Source organism: Rhinolophus hipposideros, assembly GCF_964194185.1.
Source record: "Rhinolophus hipposideros genome assembly, chromosome: 17".
In the NCBI taxonomy this organism is placed as follows: domain Eukaryota; kingdom Metazoa; phylum Chordata; class Mammalia; order Chiroptera; family Rhinolophidae; genus Rhinolophus; species Rhinolophus hipposideros.
Genome location: NC_138063.1, coordinates 1926725 through 1942813, shown reverse-complemented (window position 1 = coordinate 1942813; position 16089 = coordinate 1926725).

Here is a 16089-nt window from a genome sequence, read left to right as displayed (position 1 = left end):
TCCTGAAACTCCCCAGAGTTACAAATTCCTGGAACTCCTCTAAATATTATTTTGAAATATTTAGGTGAATTATAATATTTGGGTGGAGAAAAATCAGCAATGGTAATGGAGTAATTGTTGAATACATTGGCTATTTATGATTTTAGAGCCCAATGATTCTGGCTCAAGAAATAGATGTAGGAGAAAACACTTATTTTCCCTTGTTATTGTCTGATGAATTCTTTGTTCAGCATTTGGGACTGCGTCTTCAAGCTAAGGAAAAGGGCATTATAGTGAAAAGGTGTTCACTTGCTTGTCTGTCTAACTTAGGCGGTGGCATGATGGGTGGACATTTAGATAAGAAATCCTCTTGAAGAGTTCCATTAAAGAATAGCTAAGAAAAAAAAAAAAAAAGAACCCCCTCCCCACCCCACCCCACCCCCCGCAAAAAAAAAGGCCTGTTCTGTCTGAAAGCTGGAAGTGAAACTCTCAAAACTATAGTATGAAATCCAAGGCAAACTATAACATATTTATGAAATATGCATGCTCAAAAATTTAAGTGCACTACTTATTAGTAAATATTTAATGGTAATTCTATCTCTGAATTTATTAGGATTTTCTAAATTCTGTCTGAGAAAGGAGAATAACATCATACACCAAAGTCTAGGAGTAATCTTTAGCTCTCCAAACTAACTTAAATTTACAGATTTCAGAGTGGATTAGGGATACATTTGATCTCAATGGTCGACACGTTTTTCCAGGTAAAGAATCTTTGAGGAGTAAGTACAGCTGCCATCTGCCTTTCTGTTGTTGGGAGCAGGTAACCATTTCATGTGGAAATGGAAATTGGCTATTTATTTCATCACCAATGTTTTTAAAAATATTACCCCAATCCTAACTTGCTGTTCTTTCCTATAATCTTTCCTTTTCACAGGCCTTGGTTACTCAGAGAATACGCTTGTATTGAGATTATGAAGCAGCCTGAGTGTATGAGTATGAAATTTAACACATGTAACCCACTGCGAGGACTGCAAAGTTGAGATTATATTTTGAATGTTCTTCTACAAAATGGTTTCAGACTGCTTGCATCTGAAATTAATTAACAGGATATTTTTAATCTCGGTATAGGGACCAATCTGAGTCCTGTTTCTTAAATTTTAATTCTATTGAAGGTGATGAATATGCCAGTAGTGAAATCGGTAATATGCATTTCCTATAAACACACACACACACACACCTTTAATGGGATCTACACCCACATTCTCCCATGTTTACACTAGGATAAGTTCTCACCCAGCAGCTTTCTCCTGTGCAGGGTAATTTAGGGTCAAGTTGGCTGAGCTTTACGCTTCATTAGTCATGGTGGAGACCTGCCCGTTGTTTGAAAGACTTTTATGAGGATTTCTTCTTCTGAGTATGGTGTCCAAGTCTGAAAATGGCTTCAACAGGTAGTCAGACCTGAATTTTTGCAGTTTAATAATCACCAAAGCATCTCTTTGAGATCCTATGCAAAATATGCGCGTGTGTGTGATACAGAGAATGCCTTACTCATTTTCCTCATGGCAAAAAACTGAACTTTCCCAGGAAACCAGCATTGTTAACAATTTGTTCTTGTTTTCTTCACAGAGAAAACATCCACGATGACCCATAATACTATCCTTATGACAACATAGATTTTCTTGTGCTGTTGCTTGTGCATATATTTTGGCTAACAGCAAAGATGTACAGAGTTAGTGCAGAATTGCAACTGAAAAAAAAGCATTGCAGAAAATACACTAACAGTTCACAGAGTTGCAATTGCATTTTTCTCACCATTTCAGTTTTAGGTAACGAATACATCAGCCCTTCACAGCAGGTAGAGGACCCTCAAATCTGTTCTTAATTTCAAACAGAGTAAAAAGACTTTTAGCAACAGCTGGCTGAAGAATAGCTCATACCGAATTCCACAGATGTGTTCATAATGGTTGGAAGAGTTAAAGGAAGGAGAATTCATTTCAGGAAAGACAAATTCAACAAGGAGTCCTATTTGAAAGATTTCCCATGGCAGGGAAGAGGGGAACTTGCTTCTCTTATTACCTTTTCTTATAATCCTATAGTATGCTAATTACTTAACCCATAGGTTGTGACCTATGAACACCCCACGTTCTTACAAACAGCAAAACCATTGACTTCTTGTGCCCCCAAATCGTGTTCTATTTCACCACGCATAACTGATTGATGACAAGTACATGTTGATGCTGACTTTTGTAAGAGAACTGAAAATAGAATAAGGGAACCAGCGATCTGACGTTCCCTGTGGGGAGACTGGACACACTGGTAATGCAACTGAGTAGGGAAGAAAGTCTCTGAGACCGTTGCGTCAGGCCGCACTTGACACATCGTATAATACAGTGGAAAGAAAGCAGAATTTGGCATTTAGGAGGTCCAATGGCATGGTAACAGAACAATAAGGAAAGACGTATCAGGATATGGGTGAGTGGTCATAATTAGGGAGTCAGGACACTTTGTTGATGAGGTAGGCTAGGTACATTTTTTTTGTATTTCTTCATTGCTGGGCACTTTTTTATTGCAGTATAATATACATAATATAGAATTTACTATTTTAAGTGTACACCTCAGTAGTGTTAAGTATATCCACAATGTTGCACAACCATCACCACCACCCATCTCCCAACTCTGTCTTTTGTGAAACTGAAACTCATACCTATTAAACAACTCCCATTCTCCTTCCCTCAGTTCCAGGCAACCACCCTCCTTTTTCTGTCTCTACCAATCTGAATGCCCTTGGGACCTCGTATAAGTGGGTTCACACAGTGTTTGTCCTGTTGTGTCTGTGTATTTCACTCAGCATAATGTTTTCCAAGCCCATCCCTGCCCCAGTGAGCAGCTAGGCTCAACTGGACTTGAAGTTAGAGATAAGGAGGCAATAACATCGCCAAATAAATTGATTAAGGAACTGACTATAATCTCAAAAAAAAACAATCCTCAAGACTTTTTCTTCCTTTACCTAAAACGACCTCGTTATCTGGCTGCCTCTGCTTGTCTTTCCCTCCTTCTAAGCCTTGAAAGAAATATGAAAGAAAGCCCATCTTCTCCCCAAATGGAGACCAGTGCAACTGTACCTGCAGGGAGAAAACCAGAAGCCGATTAAAAATCAGAAAATTAAAAATTGAAATCAACTAAAAGGCATGGAGAAGTGGATGGACGAGGCTCCCAAGATGGGTTAGTTAATGCAGCTAAGCACTAAGGCAACCCCAAGCTTCCGGCCCCAAGGAAAAGCTCTGGTTAAGAGAATTATCTTCCTGGGGCCTGAACCAGGACAAAATGGAATTTTTGAAAAAGACAAATAGTTTGATCTCTTATTGAGTCACTAAAATGTACACTTTTGTTGGTGTGGTTTTTCATTACAGCATCACGGTAATCGTGATAAGTAGGAAATATTAGGTTGCTAAAACATTTTATAGAATGAAAAAATGTTGAAATAGTTCACATAGGCAGTCATCATTTAAAGCACGTGATGACAAAAGATTAACAGAATTGTAAAACCCTAATGGTTCCTATCTGCGCCTCATTCATTCATTTCACACTTACGGCTCCAAACCAGGCACTAGATTCAATGCTGATTTTAAAAGTAATACTTCTTACATGCTTACACTGTGGGAAACCTGCATGTAGTTTTACTCTCGCCATAACCTCACAAACAGGGACCACTGTCACCCCACGTTACAGATGCAGGATCTGAATCCGTGTGTTCTCAGAACAGGTTTCAGAACTTGTCACAGACTCTTGTAGCCAGTTCTCATTGTGTTTGTTGTCGGTTTGTGCTTGTTAAGTTACATCACACCCTCTGACTCACACCATTTGTGTCACCCAGGTTGGCATTTGTCACTTACCACAAAGCGTTGTTAGTCTTCTGTCCCCATGATGTGTGTGACGTATTTGTGCAGGAACACCTCCTAATTGTGGTTAGAGAATCTCTGTGAAAAGCTTTATTTTTTAACTTGTTTTTAAAGGATTTGAACTGATTTTTAAAATATATGTAAAATACAAAAGGATATCACAAGCAGTGGGAGGAAATAGTCAGGAACAATCAGAGCAGGAAAATAATGAAATCAGGATCACGATAAGCTCACCTGGTTTAAAAGAAGCACATGAGAATGGCTGTCTCCCAGTGCTGTGCTGTTAGAGGTGCCGGATTTTCTCCCAGCATCCTCACACCCAAAGCAAAGAGGGAAACGCTATTCTTCATAAGATTTGCACTGTCCGTAAAATAAAAAGTGTGTTCCTCCACAGGAAAACATATGCCGTAGTACTGGTATCTAAGTAAAATTTCTCCTACAATTTCTCAAAAAGAAGATTATGGAATGTAATGGACTATATTCCAAACAATATTTTTTACAAACAAAAATATTCAGACAGTATTCCTCACTGGAGTTTGGAGACAAAAACAATCAATCTACAAGTTAGGAAGAATTTACATTCATTACCTTATCTGCAAAGTGGGAATCACTCTCATGTGTTCACATGTTGAAATTTTTGATAGAACTTTCAATCACCTACAGCACAAAAAAGATTTTGAAAGTTCAACTCCACTCTGGAAGAACCTATGCAATATCCTCTCCACTGAAACATGTCTTTCCCCTCCGCCATTATACAGTCTTGAGCCGTGCAGCCCCCACCCTCAGCTGTGCAAAACAACAGGGAGTTTAATGATACAAACACCCCACTCATTTCACTGCTGCTCGGGTCTTAATTAACCACACAGAGTAAACACTGGACATCTGTATAAGGGGACTGCGGAAATTTGGTTATCTAACGCACTGAGAAAAAATAGGGAAACGAAGTGAACAAATTTTGCTCTGTGAACATTGCACCGAACAATTATCTCCAAACTGGGCTGGAGTTTCGTCTGGCTCATCTGTGTCTGCATCTGGATGGAGTTGCAAAAGCCACACAACTGCTTCTCTCTTTTGTGTGTGGAGATAACTGTTGTCTAACTCAAAGATAACATGTAGAGAATGTTATAGGTAAGGAGGCAGAAACAATGAATTATGGGTGATTACTTACAAGTCCAAAAGAACCCCAAAACAACGAGTCCATTAATTGTAAAATACCAAATAATTGGGGGACCACAGCATAGACAGTCTGTGTGTCTGTGTGTCCCTATACCAGTTGTGATCAGAACAGGTGACCATAGCACTCCTGAAATAGGAGTGGAGGCTTTGTCCTATGGAATTATAATAACTCCACATACTAGTGCTTTCCCACATAGTTTATTTTACTTCTGCTCACAACACAAAGTGAAGTGGCTCACAATTATTAACTCCACTGAAAAATTTAAACCCTCTAGCAAAGTTGTTATGTGTCCTGAGGGGCGTAGTCAATGAGAAGCAGAATCGTTTTAAATTTATGTAATGTTTTTAGAACTTCTGCATCTCAGAGTATTGGTTTTAAAATCTGTTTGCCTCACGTACTACCAGAAGTTTTCCTCTGGTTGTGCAAGTTTCACACTGGTCTATTATGGCATTGTGAGGCAACTGGCCGCCATCAAAGCATTTTAAACAGGAGAAGGACATGATCAGATAAGTTTTTAGAATCCTCTGTTCAGTGAGGAGAAAGGTTGGTAACAGAAATCCAGAGATGAGATACCAGTGAGCCTGCACGCCAGAGCCCGGAAGCCTCTCCCAGCTGGGCCCAGGGCGAACTCTGAAGGAGACGTCAGAGCCAAGAGAGACAGGTGGCAGCACCTCCTGGGGGCAGCGGGATGCTCACCCCAAGAAGAAAGACATGGCTAAGGGTGTCAGGCAGCCCGGTGCATCTGACGGGTCCACGACAGCCCATTGGGGGATCTCAGGAGAGATGCTTCAGAGGAAAAGCAGGGGCAGCAGTGGGGAAAGGTCGATAGCATGACCAGCCTGCACTTCAGCCCCACACGAACGTCTCTGGGTCAAGGCAGAGGTCTTTCTCTCACTGCTGTTTGTCTGAAGGTGGGAGAGACGTGAGCATGTTCAGTGTGGATGTAAAGGTGTCAGAAGAAATGAAGAAGACAGAAGATTCTGGGCAGTGGCAGCCAGACCTCTGGGCCAACACCTGGGCTCGTTCTGCTCCTGGCTGGTGGGGCCTCTTGACCAGTCACAGTGGACAAGTACGGGAATTCCCAGGGTGCTAGTTCGTCCACATTTGGGGACCACTAGCCCATGTGTGTGCTGTGAGGGGGACAATCTACTGTGCCTGACTTGAAAGGACTCTGGAAGTCAAGTTCGTCCCTTTTGCTCTGTTTTGGGGACCTGTCCTAGGTCCCAAGACCCATCTAGGTGTTGGTTCTAGATGTTAGATCTTGCTTTACATTTGCTGCCTCACTTATGAAAGTCCCCGCAGAATGAAGAAGTGGAACTCGATGTTTTCCTCTCACCAACTTTTGACCAACCTCAGGGCCTGGAATTCTTTCTCTGAACCTCAGACTAAAGGAAACTTAACTAAAACATAAATTTAAAAAGAACAAGGGATAGAAGACATAGAGGTGAGGGTAGAGACCAGGAAAACGTATTGCTACATTTTAATAAGTGCTGTTTGTAAACAATTTTAATAATTATCTGGAATAATTATCACCCAAAATCTCAAGACCAACAGAGATAGAAAAAACATGGTAAGATTTTTGTTTGTGTTGGGTGGAAGATAGAGAAGCTTATTACTACTGGATATTGACAGAAAGAAAGGTTCAATATATGTGTTCAAAATTGTTGAGTAACAACTAGAAAAGAAATCAGAAGAAGGAACATTAGTTAAAAACTAACAAAAAAACATGGAGAAAGCAATAAATAATAATATATAATTCAAAAGGAGTTAAAACATATTAGGAATGAAAATAAATGAGAAGTGAGGCTCTAAGATTGGGTTTAAATCTGGCTATATGCTAATCACAAAACACAGCCTTAAAAAAAAACAAGGTTAAATGTATGTTAGGCAAATGTTAATAAAATAAATTAAATTTAATAATAGAAGCAACAGGCAAAATAAAATGATGAGAAGACTTAAAAGGGATATTTCAAACTGATCAATGTTACAAGAAGATTAAAGGTGTGGAACTGATACACCTCAGAAGAAACCTTCCAAACATATAAAGCAAGCACCAATAAATACCAAGACAAAGACAAATCATCATTTATATTAGGAAACCTACACCTCTAATGGATCTCTTCTTTACTTGTTAAGTAAACAAGACTAGTTGGGAATAACACCATGAATGAGGCTAAGCTAATAAAAAAAAAACTAATGAAGAGAGAATATAGCCTCTCTGCAAACAGGTAGGAAATAATCATTGTAAAAAAAAAAAAAAAAAAGAAAGAAAAGAAAGAAACCTACAAGGAACTACTGATAAATTCCAAAGTGCAGAAATCATAAAGGCGGTAGGCAGCAGACGCAGCCCTGGGCTTTCAGCAGCTCAGAAATCTCCCGCCTGCCACACACACACACACACACACACACACACAATCAGAAGAAGTGCCCTAAGACTCAGGAGAACTGGGTACAGGCCTGGTTGTGTTACTCTCAGTGCGCATATGTGCAGGCAAGAACAGAAACTGCACTGACTTTGTAGAAACTACCATCCAGACCCCATAGCCCGACTCATCTAAAACTGCAGTTCCAAGAGTTCCAAGGTCACACTGGGCACCAGGTAACTTGTTCTGCCTACACAATACTCAGAGGACTCTTTGGTACAGCAGAGGATAAACTGGAGATTACTTGGTGGGCTTAAGCCAAGACTGGCGCTGCTTTTTCTGTTTTGTTTTGTTTTTATATCTTTGATATTTTTTCCTGTGTGGGTTATCGGTTGTTTTTACATGTGCATTCACATGGTGTTTTCTTTGTTGTTGTTGTTGTTGTTGTTGTTGTTGTGCTTGGTGATTTGCTTTGTTCTGAAATTGCCCTACCAGGGCCCAGCTTAAGAGGCACAAGATTCAACACACCCAGAGGCCAACTCCAAGCCAAACCAGAGTACTACCAGGCTTGACCTACAAGTAACACACCCAGAGGGAATTCTCGACAGGTACAAGAGCCCATAGGGGCCAAGCCTCATTTAAGTGGTCAATCCTCACGCAGCAGAACACCCTGCGGTGGGCAGAACCAAGTCTCACAACTCGTCAGCCTAGGAGTTAACCCCACCTACTCACAAGCAAAAAGCAATTAAAGATCTTCTTTAACAGGACAGTACACACAACACAAGAGTCACCTTTGGAGCACACGCAGAGGAGAAGAACGAAGTAGTGCAAGTCAAATATAAAGGACACATACTACATAAGGTAACCCAGCAAGAACTAAGAACTCTAGGGGATCTACCTAATACATCAAAGCAAACACAGAGAGTCAGCCAGAATGGGGAGACAAAGAAACATGTCCCAAATAAAAGAACAGAAAAAACCTCCAGAATTGGAACCAAATGAAATAGAAGTAACCAACCTATCAGAGACAGAGTTCAGAACACTGATGATAAGAATGTTTAAGGAGTTTAGTGATGACATAAAGAAGGATAGAGAAATTATAATGAACAACCAGTTAGAACTAAAGAATACAATAATTGAAATAAGAACACACTTGAAGGAATTAACAGCAGGTTAGATGAAGCAGAGGATCGAATCTGCAACTTAGGAAACAAGTTAGCAGAGATCACCCAAACGGAACAACAAAAAGAAAAAATAATAAAAAACAATGAAGATGGCTTAAGAGACCTCTGGGATAACATCAAGTGCAACAACATGCGCTTCATAGGAATACGAGAAGGTGAAGAGATGGAGCAATGAATTGAGAACATATTTGAAGTAATAGTGACCAAAAACTTCCCTAACCTGGTAAAGAAAACCGACATACAAGCCCAGGAAGTGCAGAGAGTTCCAACCAGGATAAACCCAAACAGGCCCACACCAAGACACATTATAGTTAAAATGGCAAAGGTTAAAGACAAAGAGAGAATCCTAAAAGCAGCAAGAGAAAGACAGCGGGTTGCATACAAGGGAACTCCCATAAGACTATCAAATGACTTTTCTACAGAAACATTGCAGGCCAGGAGGGAATGGCAGGAGATACTCAAAGTGATGGAAAACAAAGGCCTACAATCTAGATTGCTTTATCCAGCAAGGCTGTCATTTAAAATTGAAGGAGAGATAAAGAGCTTCCCAGAAAAGAATAAGCTAAATTCTTTTCTTGGTGGAATTTGTTACCACCAAGCCAGCATTGCAGGAAATATTAAAAGGGCTTCTTTAAACAGAAGTAAGATGAAAACAATCTAACTACAAATTTAAAAAATGGCAATAACTATGTACCTACCAATAATCACTTTAAATATAAACGGATTAAATGCTCCAATCAAAAGACATAGGGTGGCTGAGTGGATAAGAAAGCAAGACCCTTGTATATGCTGTATACAAGAGACTCACCTCAGATCAAAAGACACACACAGGCTGAAAGTGAAGGGTTGGAGTAAGATATTTCATGCAAATGGAAATGAGAAAAAAACTGGAGTTGCAATACTTATATCTGACAAAATAGATTTTAAAATGAAGAACATATTAAAAGACAAAGATGGGCACTACATAATAATAAAGGGATTGATCCGACAAGAGAACATAACCCTAGTAAACATCTATGCACCCAACATAGGAGCACCTAAATATGCAAAAGAGATATTGACTGACATAAAGACAGAGATCAACAGTAACACTATCGTAGTAGGGGACTTCAACACACATCTGACAACAAGGGACAGGCCTTCCAGACAGAAAATCAATATGGAAATAACGGCCTTAAATGACACATTGGACCACTTGGATTTAATCGATATTTTCAAAGCATTTCACCCCAAAGCTGCAGAATACACGTTCTTCTCAAGTGCACATGGAACATTTTCCAAGACAGACCACATGATAGGCCACAAAACAAGTCTTGATAAATTTAAGAAAATTGAAATCATACCAGTTGTCTTCTCTGACCACAGTGCTATGAAATTAGAAATGAACCACAGGAAAAAAACTGGAAGACACACCAATTCATGGAGGCTGAATAACATGTTACTAAATAATGAATGGGTCAACCATGAGATCAAGGAAGAAACCAAAAGATATCTGGAGACAAACGAAAATGAAAACACGATGACCCAAAATCTATGGGATTCAGTGAAAGCAGTCCTAAGAGGGAAATTCATAGCCTTGCAGGCCTACCTAAAGAAGCAAGAAAAATCACTAATCAACAGTTTATCTTCACACTTAAGGGATCTGGAAAAAGAACAGCAAAATAAGCCCAAAGGGAGTACAAGTAAGGAGGTAATAAAGATCAGAGAAGAAATAAATGAAATAGAAACCAGAAAAACAATACAAAAGATCAATGAATCCAAGAGTTGTTTTTTAGAGAAGATAAACAAAATCGACAAACCTTTAGCCAGACTCATCAAAAAAAAGAGAGGACCCAAATTAATAAAATCAGAAATGAAAAAGGAGAAGTGACAACACCGCAGAAATACAAAAAATTTTAAGAAATTACTATGAGCAACTATATGCCAACAAATTTGACAACCTGGAAGAAATGGACAATTTTCTAGTAGCATACAACCTTCCAAAGCTAACTCAAGAAGAAACGGAAAACCTGAATAGACTGATTTCCACCAGGGAAATTAAATCAGTAATCAACAATCTCCCAACAAACAAAAGCCCTGGACCAGATGGCTTTACAGGTGAAATTTAGAAAACATTCAAAAAAGAATTATCACCTATTTTCCTCAAGCTCTTCCAAAAAATCCAGAAGAAGGTAAGGCTCCAAAACACTTTTTACGAGGCCACTATCACCCTAATCCAAAATTCAGACAAAGACACCACAAAAAAAGAAAACTACAGGCCGATATCTCTAATGAACATAGATGCAAAATCCTCAACAAAATATTAGTGAACAGAATTCAGCAATACATTAAAAAGATCATACAACATGATCAAATGGGATTCATCCCTGGTATGCAAGGGTGGTTCAATATCCTCAAATCAATTAATGAGATACACCACATTAACAAAAAAAAAACTACAAATCATATGATCATATCAAAAGATGCAGAAAAAGCATTTGACAAAATCCAACAGCCATTTATGATAAAAAAAACCCTTAAGAAAGTGGGAATAGAGGGATCATATCTCAACATAATAAATGCCATATATGATAAACCCACAGCTAACATCATACTCAATGGGGAAAATTATTACCTGGAGAAAGATTTTAGAATCAGGAACAAGGCAAGGTTGCTCACTTTCTCCACTTCTATTCAACATAGTGCTGGAAATTCTAGCCACAGCAATCAGACAAGAAAAAGAAATAAAAGGCATCCAAATTGTTAAGGAGGAAGTACAACTGTCATTATATTCAGATGATATGATACTATATATAGAGAACCCTAAAGACTCCACCAAGAAACTCTTAGAGCTGATAGATAAATTTAGTAAAGTAGCAGTATACAAAATTAATATTCAGAAATCAGTTGCATTTGTATGTACCCATGATAAAATATCAGAAGGAGAAATTAACAAAACAATCCCATTTACAATTTCTTCAAAGATTATAAAATACCTGGGAATAAATTTAACCAAAGAAGTAAAAGATCTGTACTCAGAAAATTATAAGACACTGAAGAAAGAAATGAAAGAAGATACAAATAGATGGAAACACATACCATGTTCATGGATAGGAAGAATTAATATAGTTAAAATGTCCATACTGCCTAAGGCAATATACATGTTCAACGCAATTCCTATCAAACTACCAAGGACGTTTTTCACAGAAATAGAACATGTAATCCTAAAATTTATATGGAACCATAAAAGACCCCGGATTGCCTCGGCAACATTGAGAAATAAGAACAAAGTGGGACATATAACGATACCTGACATCAAATTATACTACAAGGCAACAGTAATTAAAACAGCATGATACTGGCATAAAAATAGACACATAGATCAATGGAACAGAATAGAGAGCCCAGAAATAAATCCATGCCTATATCGTCATTTAATCTATGACAATGGAAGCAAGAATTTATGGTGGGTAAAGACAGTCTATTCAATAAATGGTGCTGGGAAACCCAGACAGACACATGCAAAAAAATGAAGCTGGATCACCTTACACCATATACAAAAATAAATTCAAAATGGCTCAAAGACTTAAATGTAAGATCTGAAACCATAAAATTCCTAGAAGAAAATATAGGAAGAAACTTTACAGTTATTACCTGGAAAAAGATTTTTACCGATATATCCCCTCAGGCAAGGGAAGTAAAAGAAAAAATAAACATGTGGGATTACATCAAACTAAAAATTTTTTCACAGCAAAGGAAACCATCAATAAAACAAAAAGAGATCCTACTGAATGGGAAAAGATATTTGCCAATGATATATCCAATAAGGCGTTAATATCCCAAATTTATAAAAAACTCACTCAACTCAACTCCAAAACAAGGAACACCCCAATTAAAAAATAAGCAGAGGACATGAAGAGACATTTTTCTAAAAAGGACATACAGATGGCAAACGGACATATGAAAAAATGCTCAACCTCACTATCCATCAGAGAAATGCAAATAAAAACCACAATGAGATACCACCTCACCCCAGTCAAAATGGCTATCATCAATAAATCAACAACTAACAAGTGCTGGCAAGGATGTGGAGAAAAGGGAACGCTTGTGCACTGTTGGTGAAATTGCAGATTGGTGCAGCCATTACGGAAAACATCATGGAGGTATCTCAAAAATCTGAAAATGGAACTACCTCATGATCCAGCAGTTCAACTCCTAGGTATCTATCAGGAGAAATCCAAAACTCTAATTCAAAAAATTTATGCACCCATATGTTTATTTCAGCATTATACACAATAGCCAAGACATGGAAACAACCGAAATGCCCATCGGTAGACGACTGGATTAAGAAACTGTGGTACATTTATACAATGGAGTATTACGCAGCCATAAAGAAGAAAGAAATCTTACCATTTGCAACAACATGGATGGACCTAGAGAACATTATGTTAAGTGAAATAAGTCAGACAGAGAAAGACACATACCATATGATCTCACTTATATGTGGAAGCTAGAGAAAAGAATAAATGAGTGAACTAATCAGAAACAATCTCAGAGACATAGAGGAAAAACTGAGGGTTGCTAGATGGGAGGGGGTGGGGATAAGGGGGAAGGTGGGGCATTAGAAAGCACAGTCAGTGACCACAAGATGGCCACGGGGTCACGAAAGTTAATTTGGGGAATGTAATCAATAATGTTGTAAAGATTCTGTAAGGTATCTGATGGACACTTGTCTCTTTAGGGAGACCACCTCAGGGATGATGTAGATGCCTGATCACTGCACTGTACACCTGAAGCTGAAGCTGAACAATAATAAATGTCAACTACAAGTTTATATATATATATATATATATATATATATATATATATATATATATACACACACACACACAAGAAGAGGAGTACAGCATTAGGAATAGAGACAGTGGAAATGTAATGGCTGTGTGCGATGTCAGAGGGATAATGGATGGGAGTGGAGGGTTGACACAGTGTGAGGATATAAATGATAAATATCTAATTATTTAAAACAAATCTAAAATGATAACAAGAAAAAAAAAGAAACCGCTTTCTTTGCCCATCCACAAGAAACAACTCCTCATCTTAAAAAAAAAAAAAAAGTCATAAAGGCGTTATTCTGAACGACAGTGTAAACAACTAGAAATGAACAATACTGTACAAAGATAGCCAACCACGTACTGGAAAAACAGAAATAAAAAATGGAAAAAAAGATTGAAGTCTTTTATATAACTACAAATTTAAAGATTCTAAGAGAAAAGCCAATCAGAAATTACTAACCATTTAGATAAGAAAGAAATGAGAGCTCTACATATCAGACATGTCAACGTGGGATGAACCCTCGAGTGAAGGAATGTTAAGTAGGAAAGCATTTATTATCAAATACATGAACTAAGCTTTCAGCTCAGGAAGTTATCAAAAGAAAAAATGAAATGAAGTAAAACCATCCCAAAGGAAGAAGAAGAAAGAAATTTGCAACAGTCAAATGCAATTTAATGAAATAGATTTAAAAAATAGTAATCAATAATTGAATTGAACACTAAAACTGAAAAAAATTACTCATCAGATAAGCTTTGCCAAGACTAATCAAGAGACAAAAAGAGAATACACATAATTAACCATTAAGAACCAATGCTGTGAAAATACTTTTGAATTATAAAAGAATAATGTGTATATCAATAAATCTAACAACCCTAAAGAAATGAATTTTTCCAAAAATTTTTAAGGAATCAAAATTAACTTAATAAGTAGTGACCTTAAATAGACAAATAATACAAAAAAAAAGAAGAAAAAAGAGAAAATAAGCACATCTTTGATTTAAGAAGGCATCATATTAAATGGTTTTATGGAATTTGTTCATTTACAAATTGTTTTTTTCTAATTAGAGAAGTAATACATTTTAAATAAAATATTCAAACATATGTAGTAAGTATAATATATACAGTAAAAAGAGTATCTTACCATCCCCTCCTTTAGCTAAATCCCAATGCCTGGGAGTATCTCTACTAACTATAGACCTCTTACTACAAATAGGCAGATATGAGTATATATATGATAAGAAATATATATATTTAATATATATATAAAATAAGAAATATATATATATTACAAAGAAATAAACATCTATAGACAATATTTCAACAACCTGGGAAAACACCTTCCACCACAGCCTGTGGGGAAAAGCCTTCAAATGAAATGAGAGAACAGGGTACTTCTGCCACAGCCCCACCAGCACTGACGAAATGGCCAGTTCCGGTTTCAGTGTGACTGAATCATAATGAAAACTGGGCTTGAAACATAAACCTTCCAGGCCCAAATTAGCCCGATCATTTAAAACCTACATGAATATCAAAGAAGAAACCCCTTTTTCTGTAGGAAGAATTGTTAGCTGTGTTGAGCTCAGGGTCAGGGTCCCCCCACTTCCTGCTGAGAGGCATTAGGCAGTTCTCTCCCCCAAGCATTTTCCGTGATGCTCAAAGTTTAAGTGGTGACAAGTGCTCATGTAATCCTTCTAGGTGTTCCGGTTTCCCCAAAGTAATTCACTGAAGTGAAAATCCTTTTCATGTCGGTCCGAATCTTGGTTGGTCAGTATCACTTTATAAGGCTGTACATAAAGAGCTGGAAAGAAGAAGACAGTTTTCTGAAAGGATGCAATGTGGAAAAGAAAGATATCAAAAACGGAAAGTCAGAATGAGCCCAAGATCTCCCTATTTCAAGTGCAAGGATGGTCGGTCTGCCTGTGGGAGGCCGTGGATGGCACAGTCATGGCTCTGGAAAAGCTAAGATTAAGACCAATTAAGGGACCAGTTAACTAGTGTGAGGTTTTTCACATTTTTTTTACAATACCCTGATTTATTACAAGGGGTATACACAGCGTGTGACAACTGTGACTTCAGGTCCACATTCTCTTCCTTCAACATTTGGCTAGCGTCATCTAAAACTCACCCTAAAAATGGCAGGATCTTTTCAACAAATGAGGGTGGGATCATTGGGTATGCACGTTCAAAAGAATGAGCTTGGAGTCCTTCTTCACAACATACCTCAAAATTAACTCAAAATGGATCATAGACCTAAATGTAAGTCCTAAAACTATAAAACTCTTAGAAGAAATCACCATGAACTTGGTTTAAGTAAAGTTTTCTCAGATATGACACCAAAAGCACAAAACAGATAAATATGACCCAATCTAAATGAAAAACTTTTGTGCTTCAAAGAACATTATGAAAAAAGTGAAAAAGCTCAAAGAACAGGAGAAAATATTTGCAAACCATGTATCGTATCTGATAAGGTGTATCTGGTGTATATAAAGAACTCTTACAACTGAATAATTTTAAAACAAATAACTCATTTTAAACATGGGATCTGACTAGATATTTCTCTAAAGAAGATAGGCAAATGGCCAATAAGCACATGAAAAGCTTCTCAACATCATTAGACATTAGGAAAATGCAAATCAAAACTACCGTAACATGCCATGCCATATCCACTAAGAT